This window comes from Benincasa hispida, chromosome 4 (assembly GCF_027475165.1).
Source record: "Benincasa hispida cultivar pf3 chromosome 4, pf3_genome.v1.1, whole genome shotgun sequence".
NCBI lineage: Eukaryota > Viridiplantae > Streptophyta > Magnoliopsida > Cucurbitales > Cucurbitaceae > Benincasa > Benincasa hispida.
This window is the reverse complement of record NC_143481.1, coordinates 65,491,392-65,498,521: the sequence shown is the minus strand read 5'-3', so window position 1 is coordinate 65,498,521 and position 7,130 is coordinate 65,491,392.

Genomic DNA, 7,130 nt, shown 5'->3' with positions numbered 1-7,130 from the left:
AAGTTCTTTGTGGCTTCAGTGTCCAACATGGCAAAAACTTCGATGTCGTTTATCCTAATGACCATATGCATTAAGTTATAATGACAGGGCTTCGAGATAAACATTAAAGAATACAAAAACCAAGGGGTGTTAATCTGACAGTTGTCTTCCTTGGCCTCCCTCTCCTCAAGCATAGCATTCTTCTCTTGCCTTGGGTCGTTTCGTGCTCTATCCGGTCCTTTGCATAGGAAGCAGTTGTAGATAGAAGCAGGTGTGGTAGGTTTTTCCTTCCCCTTGTTGTTGCGGTCCCCTTCACCTTTGGACCCACCCTTCTAGTTGTTGGATTTCTTCCATTCCCTTCTTTTTCTTCTTAAGAGGAGTGGAAGAGGTCGTAGCCTGTAAATCCAATAGGGCATCTACAGTGGCTATGACAAAAGGAAAATCCTTCATAGCCTATCTCCAGAGCTTCGTCTGAGCCCATGGTTGGAGCCTTGAGATAAAGTTTAATAATTTAACCTTTTTGGACAAGTGTTGGATGTCAAGGGTTAGGGAGTTGAACTCCTTAGCGTAGGCTTGAAGAGAACCTGTTGCTTGAGCTTCTTGAGGGCCTCTCTAGCAACCCAACTCCTGTTGCTAGGGAGGAATTGGTTTCTAAGTTCCTCCTTTAGGGATGTTTTCCTGCATTCTTATCATCGAGTATCGGGATATGCCACCATAGTTTGGATTCCGAGGCGAGGTACATGCTAGCGATGCCAACTTGTGCTTCTTCACTTATCTTGGTGACCTTAAAGTATTCTTCGATGTCTCAAAGGAAGTTCTTCAGTTCCTTGGCATCTCTCTCGAACCACTAAATATTGATTGTTTAGGTATCTTCACTTTAAATTGGTGTCGGCCTTAGGTGAAGAATCGGCCAAAGCTTTCTTCACCAATGTTACTTCATTATTTGTCAGTTCGAGTTCCTTTTTCAGAGTCCTTATGTTGGAGGAAAGTTTGGAGAGTATGTCTTTTAGTTCTATAATGTTCTCGTCCAAATGCTTGCTCGTTTGGCCAATAAGTCCCCTAACGTTCTTCAACCGTCAGAAGGCTAACTTCATGAGTCATTGCCATTGGATGACCCTTGGGAAGAACATCTACATGCTTTTTCAATCGGTTAACTCGATCTCTCATTGGTTTTGGCACTATTGAAGTGGTTCTTTCTTTTTTATGACAATAAAATAGAAGGAGGTGAGCAACCTCCAACGAGGATGTCGGAGATCAGTCGAGGGAGGTTTTTCAACCCCTTAGAACTCAACATGAGCGCCAATGGAAGTTAAGGTGTGATTATGAGGGCCATAGGGATAGACTTCACAGTTGGCGATCATTGGCACATGCAGACCTAAGTCAAAGGACTTGGCGAAGACCAAGTTAATGTGCAAAAAACCCACCTGAGTGCAGACAGGTTGAGGGTTAGGCAGCACATCTTGGTCGAGAGGAACAATAGGACAGAAAGCACACACCCATATGGGTGTTGTAGGGCGCGGGGGCTAGCTAGCGATACTACGGACCCCAAGTTAACTTTTAAACACCTCGCACATAGACGATAGGCACGCACGACTGGACAGGTTTTATGCAGGCCATGTAGGGCCTTGCACACACATGTATCATGGAGGGCGGGCGTAAGCGCACGTGTCGATTGCACCCAAAGAAGCGTGGGTGCATGCATGGCCAACGCTCGCAGTAGGAGAAGGCAAGATAGGCAAACACACACACCGTTAGCACCCATGCCCAAGCGGACTTGACAGTTTGGTCAGCTTCAAGACTTGAGTCCACTAAGATGCAAATTATAGGGGACACATGGCATGATCTAAGTCGGTCAATAGAGGGACATGTGGCGGTGGATCCATGAACAAGGTGGCAAGTTTGAAGGTCAAATGGGCATAAAGAATTATTAGAATATTAAGGACCATGACCAAGCAGCTCCCCTAAATAATAGGGGGGAGTTACTAGTCATGGAGGAAGGGAGTGGCTAAGAGCTAAAGTAGTGGCCAGCTAACTCCCCACCAAGACCACTCCTCCTCTTCTTTAGCCTACAATTCCTCACATCCCTCTACTATAAATAGTAGGAGTTTTGAGAATGTCAAAACACTACTTCACTTCAAGGTAAAAGTGATATTTTCTCCATTGTAACTCTCTCTAGAGTTTATGGTCTTGTAATTAGAGTGCCTCCTGAGTGTTTGTATTGTGGTTTTTATAAGCTTTGATAATAAAGTGTTATTTCCATAATTAAGTTATTATTTTCTTCTCCCTTTCAACATGAGTCAAGCAAAAAAACCAACTCTAGGGTTCATGATCTTTTATAGGTGCCTTTTGAAAATTTTGGGTCCAACTTATAAGCTGGTCAAGGAAACCTCCTTTCTGCTGCACGAAAAAAAATTCTATCATTTATGCATACTGTGCTTCCACCCCGTGACAAGTGGTATCAGAGTCAAGTTTTTGTCATACTTCGATCGACCTTCCAACTCCAAATCATAGCTTACTTGCTTGAGTAAGCCGAAGAAAGAACAATAAGGGGCAAGATTAACGCACTAAAAGAAAGGATGGACGTCCCCCAAGGGCTCTTTACTGCTGAACTATAGCCACCTTAGGGTCGCCCAATCAATGAAAATGCTTACATGCACTATCTCGCCCGAGACCTTGATACGAGGATCTTGAATATGGAGGCTTCTATCGAGAGAATGGGTAATGGAACCCATAGGGGAAGCAACTCAACTGAAGGGGCCTCACATAATGTGCAAGACACCATTCGGCTAGCCACCAAGCCGTTAAGGAACGAACTCCATCCACTCTAGAGAGATAGGCCAGCTGGGGGTCTTGCTAGAAGAACATTCCTTGGCGATGGTGGACTAGAGCCTAGAACAATTTATCAATGCATTGGAAAAATTGGTGTATCAGGAAATACAAGTGCAAGCCACCTAGGTTGAGGTGATCCAGATCGATAGTGATAGTGATGATGATGATCCAAGCATATGCTCAAGCGATAGTAATGTCATGGAGTGCTCACTATATCACATCGATCACCTTTCTAAAGATTTCCCAGATACAAAAAATTGGGCATAAATGGACACAAAAGGACCACTTTTCTAATTCAACCTATGCAACAGGCTTCTAGAACAAGGCATCTGCCATTGCACCAACAACTTCGCACTAATAAGGCCATGTCGAGCACGAAGTCGGAGGCCAGATGCATCCAAGAAATTCTTATCTCTTTTCTTACCCAATTTTCTTTCCTTTTTGTGACAATAAAATAGGAGGAGGTGAGAAACCTCCAACAAGGACGTCGGAGATCAGTCGAGGGACGTTTGTTAGACCTCTAGAAATCAACATGAGCACCAATGGAAGTTAGAGTATGACTATGAGAGCCATAGGGATAGACTGACAGTTGACGGTCATTGGCACATGCGGACCTGAGTCAAAGGACTTAGCAAAGACCAAGTCAATGTGCAAGATACCCATTTGAGTGCAGGTAAGTTGAGGGTTAGGCAGCATACACCTGGGCCGAGAGGAACAGTCGAACAGAAAGTGTAACAACCCAAATTGTTTTTAGTATTTTAACTTAATTACCTTAAATTATTTGGGTGTTATTTTGAGTATTGAGGCAAAAACTGAATTTTGGGTTAAGATAATTCAATTTAAAATTGTATGGGTGTTATTTTTGTTAATTAAATGCCAAAACATAATTTGAGAATGTTGAAATTTATTTGAGGGAAGTTTGATAAATGAATGTGAAGGTTGAGATTTAATTAATTTGCTACATTAAATCCAATTTAATTATTTTGGAATTAATTGGAGTTATATGAATTTAATTTGGAGTTATTGTCAAAATTAAATTCAATTTGGAGTAGAAGTAGTTAATTTTGAATTGGAATTAAGAGATAGATGGTTATAGATGGATTTAGAGTTATTGTCAAAATTAAATTCAAAATTATGCAGGATAATTATCGGATCGTTAAAGATGGGAAGAATGTAACATTCCGTGTATTCATAACTTTGAATTAAATTCACATGAATTTATGTATTAGAGTATTAAATTCACATGAATTTATATCTTCCCTACCTCTCTCTCCTTCACGTGCGGCACACTCCCTCCCCCCCACCGCCCTGAATTCTTTCTCTCTTTTGTCTTCACGAAACACCCCCACCATCTAAGATTTTTCCTCCCCGCCATTCATCCTTCGCCCAGCAGTCGCGTTACCGCTCGCCTCCAGCCAGCGCCTCACCGTAGACAGTGCCGCCATTGGTCTCCAGCCAACCGTCGCGTCATTTTCCAGATCTGAGTGCACCGCTCGTCTGCCGCCATTGATCTACCGCATATATTTTCTTTCCTTCGTCACTGTTCTTGTTGGATCTTGAATATGGAATTGAAGTTGGTGTGGAATTTACTTGTTGTTTAGCGAGTCGATTCTGTTGGCATTTTCGGCACAGTTTGGGAATGTTAAGTTGAGTGCTGCTAGTGTTTGATTGCTTGAGCTAGTCTTGAAATTTCGACTCGAGGTAAGTAAGCTTACAACTGGAACCGCCTTTGTGCTAGGCGATAAGATTAAGGATAAATTTGTTGGTTCTGAGATTGAATGAAGTGCTTAGAAAAAATATATGAACATGTGATAATATGTTTGAAGCATGTTATATGTATGAGCATGTTTTAGAATTTTTACGAGGTGTATTAGCAGAACAATTAAGCTTGGGCCTAAATTATGAGATAAGTGACACAACCACTGAAATTCCATAGTACTAAACGAAAATTAGATATATGTTGATGTACATGTTTTCATGAGATTTTTTTTTTTTTTTTTTTTTTAGATCTATGAATGTCTGTCGTGCAATTTACCATGAAATTATGAATGATCCATTATGTGAATATTTTAAGGAGTCTAGTGCATGAAGGAGATGTACTAGGGTCGGTTCATTTTTACGAGATTACACAAGCTTGTCTAGACTGATCCACATGATATTATTTACATGATTTTATAGGACTCATGAACAGGTAAATGTTACATGTAATATGAGCTTGAATGCGATCTATTTTCCTTTTTAACATTTGATTTATTTGAGTGCATGAAAGTGATGTATGTCTAGGGGCACTAGTGCGTGAAAGAGATGTACTAGGGCATGTATGTATGAAAGTGACGCATACCTAGAGGGAGCTGATGTGTACAAAAAAGGTGCACGCTCAATGAGTTATGTGTATACGAAAGAAGTGTATACATAACCATGTATACGAAAGAGGTACACATCCCTGCATTCATAGAGAAGACCTAGGGTGTATGAACGTGATGCATTCCTAGAGGGTGCAATGTATATGAAAGAGATATACATTAGACCTGATGTGTGTGAAAGTAACGCACGTCTAAGGGAAAGGTAAAAGAGTGAGCCAGTTAATAGAAATCTTCAGATCCTACTAGTATAGAGTTTCAGTTCTTATAGCATTTATTGGATATAAGTGTGCTTAGCCTAACCTCGGTGGTGGAGTTACTTACTGAGTATTTTATACTCATCTTTTTCATGTTTATTTTTTAGGTAAGCGAATGACAAGTGGAATCTATGATCGAGACACTGGGACTAGTCTTATGCTTCCGCGCATGTTTTCGAGATTTCTTTTCATGCTTTCGATTTTAGTCTTGATGTTTAGAACCCTTCGTTTTGATATTCATTTTTTAGACTTGCAATTTTCTAGATTCATTTTCATGGTTATGGGTACCCTGTTACTTGGATTTTTATATTTAGTTTTAATGAAATCTTTTAATCGACTTTAAACATTTGGCATTTATTTCGCTATGAAAAGGTGTCATTTTAAATTCTATGCATGTGTGTGCATAGTAACGGCCTAGCTTGAGTCCTAGGGAGTTGGGTCATTACAGAAAATGCACGCCTACAAGGGTGTTGTGGGGTGCGGAGGCCAGCTAGCGGCATTAGAGACCCCACGCTAACCTCTAAACACCTTGCACGTAGATGTCAGGCACATATAACTAGACAAGTGCATGCGAGCCATGTAGGGTTACGCGTACATGCGCATGCCTTGGAGGCAAGCGCAAGCGTGTGCACGACCAACAGTCACAACAAGCGAAGGTAGGGTAGGTGCGTACACCAGCAACACTCATGCCTAAGCAGACTTGTCAGTTCAAAAAGCTTTAAGACTTGAGTCCACTAAGAGGTGATCTATAAGGGACACGTGGCATAATCTGAGTCGGTCAACAGAAGGACACATGGCGGTGGATCCATGAATAAGGTGGCAAATTTGAAGGCCAAATGGGCCTAGAGAATTATTAAGACATTAAATACCATGACCAAGTAACTCCCCTAAATAATAAAAGGGAGTTGCTAGTCATGGGGAAGGGAGTGGCCAAAAGCTAAAGTAGTGGGTGGCTAACTCCCCACTAAGGCCACTCCTCCTCTTCCTTAACCTACAATTTCTCACGTCTCTCTTGTTGGGGTGTATGCTCTAAAGCCTCATAGTTTTATGTTAGTTAAAACAAAGGTTGATTGATTTTATATTACTTGTGCAATAATCCATTAACCTAAGAACCAATGTTATCTGGTGTAACTTAAATATGTATGTGGAGACATATAGGCGGATCATGTTTTAGTGATAACCTGAATGGTCTGTAGTATGTGGATAAGGTTGGATGTCTTATCTTAGTAACACTACTGATACGACTCACTTTATAGTTGTTACAATTGTTGTAAAGTACTCACTTTATAATTTTTTTTTTATTATTTTTTTTTTTTTACATTTTGGGTGTGTTTGGAATACATTTTTAAGCACTTAATATTAAAAATAAGCCATTTTGAAAAAATCGGAGTGTTCAGCGACCACTCAAATAGCTTTGTAAACACTTTTAAAGAGTATTTTGAATAATTTTTTTTATCAAAAGAGTTTTAAAAAAAATTACTTTTGTGAAAACAAATTCCTCTAGCCAATCTGAATGGACTCTTTTATTCATATGTTTTTAAAATGTATTTTGAACATTGTAGTACAAAATGTTAGATTTGAATCTTATAAATTTAAGAAATAATTGTATTATTTTTATCCTTTTTTACCACAATTTGAGTACAAATATTATAACCAATGAATCTTCTGAAATATTACTAAAAATATGTATATCGTAATTTAATTG